General features: G+C 35.7%; 1 pseudogene; it reads right to left on the reverse strand.

The window, feature by feature from the left end:
• Positions 1-9,061: 9,061 nt before the first annotated feature.
• LOC124529121 (ribosomal protein L18-like) lies at positions 9,062-10,769 on the reverse strand (annotated as a pseudogene).
• Between the last annotated feature and the right edge of the window lie 3,319 nt (positions 10,770-14,088).

Genomic DNA, 14,088 nt, shown 5'->3' on the forward strand with positions numbered 1-14,088 from the left:
GGCTGGAAAACAGCATACAGGACAGCAGAGAATCTCTTGCTACAGACATCAGGGGACTAAGGAACAGTCACGAGGAGCTGAAAAACGCTTTAAAGGAAATGGAAAACAAAATGCAAACCACCACGGCTCGGATGGAAGAGGCAGAGGAGAGAATAGGTGAACTAGAAGATAAAGTTATGGAAAAAGAGGAAGCTGAGAAAAAGAGAGATAAAAAAATCCAGGAGTATGAGGGGAAAATTAGAGAACTAAGTGATACACTAAAAAGAAATAATATACGCATAATTGGTATCCCAGAGGAGGAAGAGAGAGGGAAAGGTGCTGAAGGGGTACTTGAAGAAATAATAGCTGAGAACTTCCCTGAACTGGGGAAGGAAAAAGGCATTGAAATCCAAGAGGCACAGAGAACTCCCTTCAGACGTAACTTGAATCGATCTTCTGCACGACATATCATAGTGAAACTGGCAAAATACAAGGATAAAGAGAAAATTCTGAAAGCAGCAAGGGGTAAACGTGCCCTCACATATAAAGGGAGACCTATAAGACTCGTGACTGATCTCTCTTTTGAAACTTGGCAGGCCAGAAAGAATTGGCACGAGATTTTCAGGGTGCTAGACAGCAAAAATATGCAGCCGAGAATCCTTTATCCAGCAAGTCTGTCATTTAGAATAGAAGGAGAGATAAAGGTCTTCCCAAACAAACAAAAACTGAAGGAATTTGTCACCACTAAACCAGCCCTACAAGAGATCCTAAGGGGGACCCTGTGAGACAAAGTACCAGAGACATCACTACAAGCATAAAACATACAGACATCACAATGACTCTAAACCCGTATCTTTCTATAATAACACTGAATGTAAATGGATTAAATGCGCCAACCAAAAGACATAGGGTATCAGAATGGATAAAAAAACAAGACCCATCTATTTGCTGTCTACAAGAGACTCATTTTAGACCTGAGGACACCTTTAGATTCAGAGTGAGGGGATGGAGAACTATTTATCATGCTACTGGAAGCCAGAAGAAAGCTGGAGTAGCCATACTTATATCAGACAAACTAGACTTTAAATTAAAGGCTGTAACAAGAGATGAAGAAGGACATTATATAATAGTTACAGGGTCTATCCATCAGGAAGAGCTAACAATTATAAATGTCTATGCGCCGAATACCGGAGCCCCCAAATATATAAAACAATTACTCATAAACAGAAGCAACCTTATTGATAAGAATGTGGTCATTGCTGGGGACTTTAACACCCCACTTACAGAAATGGATAGATCATCTAGACACACGGTCAATAAAGAAACAAGGGCCCTGAATGAGACACTGGATCAGATGGACTTGACAGATATATTTAGAACTCTGCATCCCAAAGCAACAGAATATACTTTCTTCTCGAGTGCACATGGAACATTCTCCAAGATAGATCATATACTGGGTCACAAAACAGCCCTTCATAAGTTTACAAGAATTGAAATTATACCATGCATACTTTCAGACCACAATGCTATGAAGCTTGAAATCAACCACAGGAAAAAGTCTGGAAAACCTCCAAAAGCATGGAGGTTAAAGAACACCCTACTAACGAATGAGTGGGTCAACCAGGCAATTAGAGAAGAAATCAAAAAATATATGGAAACAAACGAAAATGAAAATACAACAATCCAAACGCTTTGGGATGCAGCGAAGGCAGTCCTGAGAGGAAAATACATTGCAATCCAGGCCTATCTCAAGAAACAAGAAAAATCCCAAATACAAAATCTAACAGCACACCTAAAGGAAATAGAAGCAGAACAGCAAAGGCAGCCTAAACCCAGCAGAAGAAGAGAAATAATAAAGATCAGAGCAGAAATAAACAATATAGAATCTAAAAAAACTGTAGAGCAGATCAACGAAACCAAGAGTTGGTTTTTTGAAAAAATAAACAAAATTGACAAACCTCTAGCCAGGCTTCTCAAAAAGAAAAGGGAGATGACCCAAATAGATAAAATCATGAATGAAAATGGAATGATTACAACCAATCCCTCAGAGATACAAACAATTATCAGGGAATACTATGAAAAATTATATGCCAACAAATTGGACAACCTGGAAGAAATGGACAAATTCCTGAACACCCACACTCTTCCAAAACTCAATCAGGAGGAAATAGAAAGCTTGAACAGACCCATAACCAGCGAAGAAATTGAATCGGTTATCAAAAATCTCCCAACAAATAAGAGTCCAGGACCAGATGGCTTCCCAGGGGAGTTCTACCAGACGTTTAAAGCAGAGATAATACCTATCCTTCTCAAGCTATTCCAAGAAATAGAAAGGGAAGGAAAACTTCCAGACTCATTCTATGAAGCCAGTATTACTTTGATTCCTAAACCAGACAGAGACCCAGTAAAAAAAGAGAACTACAGGCCAATATCCCTGATGAATATGGATGCCAAAATTCTCAATAAGATACTAGCAAATCGAATTCAACAGCATATAAAAAGAATTATTCACCATGATCAAGTGGGATTCATTCCTGGGATGCAGGGCTGGTTCAACATTCGCAAATCAATCAACGTGATACATCACATTAACAAAAAAAAAGAGAAGAACCATATGATCCTGTCAATCGATGCAGAAAAGGCCTTTGATAAAATCCAGCACCCTTTCTTAATAAAAACCCTTGAGAAAGTTGGGATAGAAGGAACATACTTAAAGATCATAAAAGCCATTTATGAAAAGCCCACAGCTAACATCATCCTCAACGGGGAAAAACTGAGAGCTTTTTCCCTGAGATCAGGAACACGACAGGGATGCCCACTCTCACCGTTGTTGTTTAACATAGTGCTGGAAGTTCTAGCATCAGCAATCAGACAACAAAAGGAAATCAAAGGCATCAAAATTGGCAAAGATGAAGTCAAGCTTTCGCTTTTTGCAGATGACATGATATTATACATGGAAAATCCGATAGACTCCACCAAAAGTCTGCTAGAACTGATACATGAATTCAGCAAAGTTGCAGGATACAAAATCAATGTACAGAAATCAGTTGCATTCTTATACACTAACAATGAAGCAACAGAAAGACAAATAAAGAAACTGATCCCATTCACAATTGCACCAAAAAGCATAAAATACCTAGGAATAAATCTAACCAAAGATGTAAAGGATCTGTATGCTGAAAACTATAGAAAGCTTATGAAGGTAATTGAAGAAGATTTAAAGAAATGGAAAGACATTCCCTGCTCATGGATTGGAAAAATAAATATTGTCAAAATGTTAATACTACCCAAAGCTATCTACACATTCAATGCAATCCCAATCAAAATTGCACCAGCATTCTTCTCGAAACTAGAACAAGCAATCCTAAAATTCATATGGAACCACAAAAGGCCCCGAATAGCCAAAGGAATTTTGAAGAAGAAGACCAAAGCAGGAGGCATCACAATCCCAGACTTCAGCCTCTACTACAAAGCTGTCATCATCAAGACAGCATGGTATTGGCACAAAAACAGACACACAGACCAATGGAATAGAATAGAAACCCCAGAACTAGACCCACAAACATATGGCCAACTCATCTTTGACAAAGCAGGAAAGAACATCCAATGGAAAAAAGACAGCCTCTTTAACAAATGGTGCTGGGAGAACTGGACAGCAACATGCAGAAGGTTGAAACTAGACCACTTTCTCACACCATTTACAAAAATAAACTCAAAATGGATAAAGGACCTAAATGTGAGACAGGAAACCATCAGAACCTTAGAGGAGAAAGCAGGAAAAGACCTCTCTGACCTCAGCCGTAGCAATCTCTTACTCGACACATCCCCAAAGGCAAGGGAATTAAAAGCAAAAGTGAATTACTGGGACCTTATGAAGATAAAAAGCTTCTGCACAGCAAAGGAAACAACCAACAAAACTAAAAGGCAACCAACGGAATGGGAAAAGATATTTGCAAATGACATATCGGACAAAGGGCAAGTATCTAAAATCTATAAAGAGCTCACCAAACTCCACACCCGAAAAACAAATAACCCAGTGAAGAAATGGGCAGAAAACATGAATAGACACTTCTCTAAAGAAGACATCCAGATGGCCAACAGGCACATGAAAAGATGTTCAGCGTCGCTCCTTATCAGGGAAATACAAATCAAAACCACACTCAGGTATCACCTCACGCCAGTCAGAGTGGCCAAAATGAACAAATCAGGAGACTATAGATGCTGGAGAGGATGTGGAGAAACGGGAACCCTCTTGCACTGTTGGTGGGAATGCAAATTGGTGCAGCCGCTCTGGAAAGCAGTGTGGAGGTTCCTCAGAAAATTAAAAATAGACCTACCCTATGACCCAGCAGTAGCACTGCTAGGAATTTATCCAAGGGATACAGGAGTACTGATGCATAGGGGCACTTGTACCCCAATGTTCATAGCAGCACTCTCAACAATAGCCAAATTATGGAAAGAGCCTAAATGTCCATCAACTGATGAATGGATAAAGAAATTGTGGTTTATATACACAATGGAATACTACGTGGCAATGAGAAAAAATGAAATATGGCCTTTTGTAGCAACGTGGATGGAACGGGAGAGTGTGATGCTAAGTGAAATAAGCCATACAGAGAAAGACAGATATCATATGGTTTCACTCTTATGTGGATCCTGAGAAACTTAACAGGAACCCATGGGGGAGGGGAAGGAAAAAAAAAAAAAAAAAAAAAAAAAGGACGTTAGAGTGGGAGAGAGCCAAAGCATAAGAGACTGTTAAAACCTGAGAACAAACTGAGGGTTGATGCGGGGTGGGAGGGAGGGGCGGGTGGGTGATGGGTATTGAGGAGGGCACCTTTTGGGATGAGCACTGGGTGTTGTATGGAAACCAATTTGTCAATAAACTTCATATAAAAAAAAAATTTCAGTGTGCATATGCATATGTGTGTATGTATGTGTCTGTATGCCATTAAAATTTATTTTTAAAATTTGAACTAGATTTTACCAATAGTTTCTATTCCCCCTCCCTGCCAGCCTACATATGTTAATAAAGTTTGTCAACATCTCACTTACCAAAGTGACACTATTTCATATGTCTTCTATGAGCTAAAGAAGGTATTCTTCAATATGTAAGCATTCAGAGACCTCAAAAAGACTCTACTAAAAGGAATTATTTTTTTCTTTATACTTTCCTTTAATTGACACTTAACAGGAACAGTCTCTGCCTTAAAGAAAAATACTAGTAAGTAAAAATTCAAAAATAAAACTAAAGGTAATGGTTTTATAGCCATTATTGGAAGGATTATTTCTTTAAAAAAGAGTCATTTTAAATGAATATTTTCTTATATAGACAAAACCTACACTCTCATTTGTGGACATATTGAGGAAGTAATTCTTAGTAAAGAGAAACACAAGAATCCTAAGAAAGAATCTCTCAAAATATGTTCCTAAAATATTCCAAAAATATTCCAAATTTGCCACAGCACTCTCTTCATGTAAGACTTTAAATTTTAGTTAAGCAAAGAGTAAGATGAGAAAATAATAATATTGAGATTGTATATTTGCTTAATAATGTAATCAATTTACATGAAATTACCTAACTAAACCAACACTGAAGACGTCTATAATTTGCCACAAGCCATTTTCCATTGACCCCTATAACAGCAGTAGCTCTTTCATAATATGCTGTGTGACATATGTAATGCTTCAGTAATGCTAATTGAGGGGGAAAAATTATTAATGGTAAACCCAGTAGAATCCCCAAATGGTAGATATACTTGTGCAATTCATTGTTAAAACATTGAAATAGAAGAATAATTTTATTTTGTTTTTTATAATTTAAGAGTGTCATAGCTATACTCAATAGCTAATGATCACTAGGAAATACCCATGTAGGTTTATTGCATTTTGGAAATTTGTGGATTGCTTTTGAGAAAAAATAATGTGCAATTTTAAAATAATCATAAAATTGTCGAAAGTGTCCCAACTAATAGCTATAAATCTATATGAACAATTTCTCATCTTTATTATCAAAATAACCACTTGAGTACATTCATTTGAATAATTTGCTAATTTTCACCAAAAAAACAGTCCAACTCGCCTGATGGTTTGCTGAGGTGTCTAGAAACATCCCTTACAATGGTAGATGTTGAACATGTTGTCATAGGTTTTTTTATGCTTGTAGAGAGTAGGAAATACAACTTCAGTCAAATAAACCTGTGCTTTGCATGAAGTCTATGATAAGCTGTGAAAATAGATTCATTTGTAGTAAAGGTCATTTGTGATATATTTTAAATAGTATTAGAGACTTAGTGCATACTTCTGCTCATACGACCTTGTGTGTGTGTGTGTGTGTGTGTGTGTGTGTGTGTGTACACATAAGTTTTATACTTTCAGGTTCTCATAAAATTATGGAAAAATATCTTGATTCAGGTTTTTTGTATGTGTTTTAATTTGGCAATTTCCAGCAAGTAGTATTACTTTTTCACTTTGCAGAGACCTGATAAGACATTAACTGAAATTTACCATGAAAAGTCCTGGGAATTCTTCAGTTGAACATTTTTTTTTACCTATACTGAGCAGAGATATTTGAAATTGTTGATGCTAAATTCAATATTCATCCATTTTTCTATTTCACATTATGTTTCTCAAAGCTTACGAGTTATGTAGGGAAATCTGCTTGAAGACTTACATCTCTAAGTTAGAGTTAAAAAATCTAAGAAGATAAGTTCTAATAAACAAAAGCTGTAAACTGTATTACAGGTAGCTCTTACAGTTTGTGTTCCCAACATGTCTAACTTACTGCAGTGCATTATGTTGTAGTTATAGGAACACAATTACTGGACCATGGCATGGTTTGTTTGGTGAGCTCAGCCATCTTATCTGTTTGAATTACTCCACAATCACTCTAATCAATTCAGCTGTGATCAGTGGTTAAATATGGCTGGAAAAAAAAATCAACCATGAAACAGTCAATTTAGAGACTGCCTAAAAAATACACATACACTGTGGGGAAAATAGATTCTAATGATAATAAAAAAAATTGAATAAAATAGCTGAAAATAAGTTGAGATGAAATAGAATTTATTTTAACACTTGAAATCCTCTAAATATTTTTGGGGGTAAGGACCAGTTTCTCAAAATAATATGAACCTTTCTCTAATCCAACTGCCACTTGCTTTATGAATTTTTTTGTAGAAATGATAATAAGTCATAATTTCTACAGAAATTTTCTCTAGAAATATCCTCTATTTACAGCATCTATTCACTCCATTTTTCATTCAGAGAGTAATGAAACACATAATCCTCTGCTAAGTTTGCTGTGGAAAATCCCATTGCATCTCAAAGCAGTAATCTTTCTAGTCAAAAGATAACATTTTTAAAGGTTGAATTGGACCCCTGTGTTTTCCTTAACTAGACACCTGAGAATGAAAAACACAACTGTCAAGATATCTCCTAGCTGGCATTACAGGCAACTTAATCCATTTACTTATTGGTATGATGTTCTGCTGGCAGCAGGCCAGAATATACTAATAAAACACTTGAATTCATTATTTAAATGCCTATATTTCTCCCCCAATCCCCAAAAAAGCATGTCCAGTGAAGTTTTAGGGTTTTTGAAGGAGAAAGTGAGCTAGTTTCTTAGAAACTGGTAAGTTAAGAAACATATTACAAATTAGATAATTGTAACTACAAACAAAATTTTAAAAAATCCTGAAATATGATAAACATGTATCAATTATTTTTCAGAGTATATTTCAAATAGATGCCACATAATTAACTGAATTTCTGTAGAATCTAAGGACACACATTAAAATTAACAGACAAGTGACCAAATTTCAAAGAACTAGCTTCAGAAGTAGAAAGTTTATGGGACATCAGACTAAGATTGATATTGTCATTATAAAACCTCCCTGCACTTTAAAATCAGATAATATATGTGAAGACTAATTAATGGATGGTCTTTCATTTTGTAGAGCTATTCGTATAAAGTAGATGAGACTCTGAAGACTTAGCTAAACTTTCAAGATAGGATAGGTTTTCTTTTTTCTTTCCATCAGATGACTTTAGAATGAAAATCTCCATATGTGTATAGGTCTATGTATACACTTGTCTGAACACATTTATATTAATAAGTAATATATATATATATATGTGTGTGTGTGTGTTAAGAATCTTTTGTACTAAAGCAGTGACCTGCTGTCATCAGTTTTCTCAAGTACTATTCAGAAATTTGCTTTGGTTTCTAAAAAAATCAATGAAGAAATGAGAAATGTTTCTTAAATAGTAGGGACTGACATTATAGTGATCTTTATTGAGCACCACCTGACATAACTAGATAAAAAAGAACAATGAACTGATCTTGCAGTAAGAACTGAAACAACTGAAAAATATTTACTGTTCCTATTAAAAATGAATTAACCCAAACAGACAGCCTTTTAATTGAAATCTTTATCACATTTCCTTCCTATTTAAATGCAAATGTAAATCCTTTACACACTAATAGAAATCAGAAACTAAAAAATGAACTACAACTTACATGATACAGTAACCTAAAATAAGTTCAGGTCCAATATAACATGAAACACTGAAGGTATTAAGGTGACTTTTATAGAATTCTATATAATGTCACTATTTTGAGAATTTCTAAAATAATTGCTTATTTCAAGCATTGTTTTACTTTTTATGCTAATTGATATTTAAAATATATTTTTCTAAACTTTCTTAGAAGAGTAGAAAATTATATTTTGGTCTTTAATAAATTACTATCTACATCACTCTAAGGTACTACATTATAACACCTATTTTGCAAAGTGAAGTATTTTATAAATGTTTATATTGTAAACAAGATTATTTAAGTTTAACCAGAACAATGCATACATTAGGTACTGTAACCATTAGCTGTGACCTAAGCACAATCTAAAAAAGAAAGAAAATTTGAAAACTCCTTCATGGCTCCTGTTGCAAGAAAGGAGACCCAGCTTGGGTTGCATGGAATTGATAAATTGGGGGTTACATTCTGAACTAGTTCTAGTACTAGTTTTTGTTTTGTTTTGTTTTGTTTTTTTAACAGTCGAAATCTTTTTAATAACACGGCAGGTTCTGGGCTTAGTTTTTGTAGCCTCGGCTGGCCCTGCGGCCTCTGGCGCGCTCGAACTTCCTGCCCTTGGATCGCATGTAGGGTTTGGTGTGGCTCTGTGGGGTCCCTGGGGCCTTGCCGAAATACCTGTACACCTCTTGGCCCTTGCGCGGACCAGAGAGCAACACGGTGCCCTGGGGGAGTCCAGGGCCAACTGGTCGAAGGTGAGGATCTTGCCTCCAGCTTTGACGATGCGGCTCTGGGCACGGCTGCTCACACGCAGCGCGCACACCTTCAGTTTGGGCACCTCCTGGACCCGCACGTCATCGGTTATCATCCCGACAACCACAGCGGTTTTGTTTTCCCGGCCAGGCAGCTTCATCTTCCGGATCATCCGGGAAGGGGACAGAGGTGGCCGGTTGGTGCGACTCAGAACTAGTTCAGAATGTAACCAGTACTAAAATGTACTAGTACCAGAACCAGAACCAGATTGGTAACCGGTAACAGAATGTAACTAGTACCAAAACTGAACTAGTTTTGGTGTTGCAAAATGTTTGATCTGATTTATTTAACCCTTATGGACTTTAATTTCTTAATTAGTTATTCTAAAAGCTTTTTTTTTTCTAATCTTATATTTTAAGACCTATGAGAGCTGAAATTCTTATAAATATGTTTTTTTTTTTTTTTAACTCTAATGGAAGCTTATGTTTCTTAACTTACCTAAAGTAATCTGCTTCTGTAGGGAGGGAGCTGGAACTAAATGTCAATGGAAAAATAGATGTGTGGTGTGTGTTTGTGTCTGTGTTTGTGTGTGTGTGTGTGTTTTCAGTCACAAGAAGTACAAAGTGATATAATCATTCCAAGGTATTCTCTTTATATCCTTTCTGTGTTGTTTTTCCTATGTCCCTTACCCTACCTCATGTAGTTTTTTTGCTTTTATTCTCTCATTTTGGAGCACCATCTCCTCCAATAGCTTTTAGAGAAACTATATATGAAAGGTAAATTTTTTGAGATCTTGTATTTCTAAAAATATCACATTTTATCATCTCATTTGATTATTTATCTGGGTATCTCTACAGAACCAAAAAAAATGTATATATAATAGACATTATCAAACAGATACAACAGGAAAAAGTGTAATGCCTAGATCTCCCTGTCCGCATTACCCAGCATCATGACCCATCAACTTTTCTGCTACACTGTCATATACTCACACTCCATACCTTTCTTGGAGGGGAGAAGGAAAAGGACAGAACAACATTAAAGAAAGTTCCCCAAATCATGATGTCTATTGTATTTCAGTATGTATCCATACCAAATAAGAGCTATTTTTTTTTTAACCAGAACCAAGTGACAGTAACACAACCAGTAAGTTAAACATGAAAATAGTTAATAACTAGGTCATGTTTAGTCACTCCCAACTCTCTCTCTCTCTCTCTCTTTTTTAAGTTGGCTGATGAGAATAAATATCCAGGCAAAGAAGGTCCACATGATCCATATGCTGTATTTTTGTTCATATGTTTAAGTTTCTTTTGATGTCTAACAATTTACTATGCCCGGCCTTGTATGGCTTTATTGAAACAATTGGCCATTTGTCTAGCAGAATTTTGTTGATTGTGTCTTACTGACATTAGCATGTCCTAACGTTCCACTATATCCTACCTTCTGAGATTGTTCTGAGAAAGTCAAAGAACTCTATATACTCTACTACATCACATTCCAAGGACATAGTAGAATTCCATTTTTCTTCAACTATTTTGCTGCAATCTTGGCTCCTTTAATTTGGAAACTGAAAGGTTTTCTTGAATATTCTGTTGATGATTTCTTCTTTTCTATTTTCCCAATTCTGTCTTTTGGGAATTTCATGAATTTATGTTGGAAATTCTAGAGTGAGTCTCCATATTTCTTATAATTTCTATCTTATTTTCCATATCTGTGCCTTTGTGGTATATTTTCAGATAGGTGGTCTCAGCTCTTCTTTATCTTCTAATGAGTTTCTTTTTTTTTTAATTTCCCAGAACTCTATCTTTCTTCTTCTTTTTTATACTATGTTGTTCTTTTTTCATGCATATAATACCTTCTCTTTTCTTTCTGAAAATATTAATGATTTTATTTTCTTAATTTTTTAATCATCTCTGATTTTTCCAAGGTTTTTTTTTTGTTTTGTTTTTTGTTTTTGTTTTTGTTTTTTTTTTTTAAATATATTCTGAGGCCTCCAGGGTGACTTAGTTGGTTGAGCTCAGGTCATGATCTCTCAATTCAAGCATTCAAGCCCTGCATCAGACTCTGTGCTGGCAGCTCAGAGCCTGGAGCCTGCTTGGGATTCTGTGTCTCCCTCTCTCTCTGCCCCTCTCTGCTCACACTGTCTCTTCTTTCTCTCTTTCTGAAAAATGAATAAACATTAAAACAAAGTTTTTATAAATATATATATTCTGGCATTTATTATTTTTTATGTTAGAGGGATGCTATGTACACTTATTTATCTTTGATTTTCTTCTAAAGCTTCAAAAGAGCTTATTGTAAGCTTTTTGCCATCATTGGGGTCACCTTTGGGCTTCACTATAAGGTTATCTGCTTGGGCCATTTCATCTTAATATAGACATACAGTATTTATGTCTTCCCTATTAGGCTGTTCAGACTCTCCAGAGAAGGCTTTATCTGAGTACCCTAAAGGCAGTCTTTGAAGGAAGAAGGCTTGTATCTCTGCCTTAGTGTATAAATATTCACTTATTTGAGTTTTATTAGGTATAAAATCCCTGCCCTCAACTCTCCCTAGTGTTCCCCTTTCTACTGTAGATCCTTTACTTTACAAAGAATAAGTCACCCGTCTTCTGCAGAGATTAGGAAGAGTCATTGCTGCAGGTCTCATTTCTGGGGGGAAGGCTCTGAGATTGGATTAGTGTTAAGAATGGGTATTAATGCAAACCCTTGGGTTCAATATCTATAGACAGGAGGAGAATAGATATGATATAGTCCCACAGACAGACTCAGCTGACTCACTCAACTATGAAACTAAAATAACCCTTCGGAATTTTCCCTATTCGGACTTAAAGAGCTAGACCTTTATCATCCTGCATTGATTGGCCATTAGTTGTAGGTCACTCTGAGTAGGGCTGAGATCTTGGATGATAAGGCCTTTTGAAGGGACTAACACCTGAAGTTTGTTTGCAGCACCACTCAGAGCAAAGAGGTATCAAGTCATTGAAGGGGACTCTGGGCTGTTCATTAGAATATCCAGCAGCACGGGCATTCACAAGAGCTTCATGGAGAGATAGAGCTACTACTACTACTAACTACTACTTCAACAAACTTTAATATAGTTCTGTTTTGTTTGTTTCTGTCTCTCCCCCCCCCCCCCGCCCCCGCTTCAAGAAGCATCCAGTGCTACCAATCTCCACATCTTTTCATAGTTCTCTTGTGAAAATGGTGTTATTCAGTTTTTCCCACTACCAGTTTGGGATTTAGGTCCCTTGTGTGCTATCAGTCATATGCATCTATCACCATTCCAGATTCCATAAAGTTAGTTGTTTTGTTTTTCCCTGTTTTCTTTATCCTTGTAGATATAAAACTTTCTGAAAATCCTTTTCTCTCTTTCCAGTGGAAAGCAAATATTAATGGGGTGTTCAGTATATCATCTTTACCCATATGTCCCTGGCCTCTCACTCTCAATATATAAAGTGTTGTGCTTCCCTCTGCCTCACCTTTTGCTTATTTTTTTTTTCAAAAGTCTACTGTGTATTTTCATCATTGTATACAATTCTCTTTCCCTATACATAGAGGAATTAAGGGGAAATCATTTTTTTCAATTATGTCAAAGTTTTATCTGTTTTTTTTTTTTCAGTTTTCATCTAATAGTCTCTAATTATATCTTTATAAGTATTTTTCTACATATTAAAAATAAAGATGTTTTTACCCTCTCCACATAGCAAATTCTATTTTAAGCTATTTTATGGTAGTCATTGTAGCTGGGATAGAGAGATACTCTTCTTGCCCAACTTGGGCCACTCTACATTATTATTTTCTTATGATGGAATCTGAATAGGAACCAGTCCAGGTAGTTAGATAAAACTTCTCTTTCATAAAGAAATCTGTGTGTAGTGTAAAGTTTGTAATTTTACAAATACATTTTAAAGAAGGAAGTAATGTTGATTTTCTTTAGCCCCTGTCCGTATGTAATATCATAATATATCAGTATAAAATAAATGGCGTCATTTTTGCTCAAAATTTTACCTTCTTAAAATAATTACCTTCTTACACACTTTAGGCTTGCGGTGAATATTTTTAGATTGCCCTTGATCTTGAAATTTATTTCTAAACATTTTTGAAGCCATTAATAAGTAAGGCTGTATAATATATATTCTGTAGTGAGTGGATACATGCCTTGCCCTTTAAATAATTTCTCTATTGAGTTTGCCATTTCCTTCCTACATCTCAGTTTTGGAAAAAAAAAATATATATATATATATATAAATAAACATTTGGAAAAGAGATAGAAATAATTCAGTTATCATAACACTAATGCTGCTGCTGAATGCTATGAAAAAGAACATTTGTCATTTGTCACAAAATAACAATGTTAGGATCTGTTTTAGTAATCCACAGACCATCGAAACAACCTAGTGCAGTTCTTGGGTTCACTTGCTCAGGTCAGTCTTGTGAATTAATGTATGCAGCACAAGTGCCTATGTGAAAAGATCGAACTATACCCGGTGATGGGAAGGCACTTCACTATATTTTAATATAATTTATATTATAATATTAAGTATACCGGGTGAACTGTATATCACACAGGGTGATACAAGCTGACATGTAGGATATACCTATATATAAGTAAGATAGAGCTGACATTTCTTTTTTTCCTTCCTGGAATCTGATAAATGCTGAATAAGCCTTTTATTTGATCTTCCTTTCATGCAAGCATCAGCTGTTCAGTATAGAGGGAGCTGATAGAAAAAAAAAAATCAGACTCCATCCCCCACAACACTTGTCTCTAAAGGTTCCTTTCTAGTAAATGGCAGTCTATTAAGGTTCTTCCTAGACTTAATCAA

This window comes from Lynx rufus, unplaced genomic scaffold, assembly GCF_022079265.1.
Source record: "Lynx rufus isolate CCGP_SWC_20201006 ecotype Redwood Valley unplaced genomic scaffold, mLynRuf1.p SCAF_6, whole genome shotgun sequence".
Classification (NCBI taxonomy): Eukaryota; Metazoa; Chordata; class Mammalia; order Carnivora; family Felidae; genus Lynx; species Lynx rufus.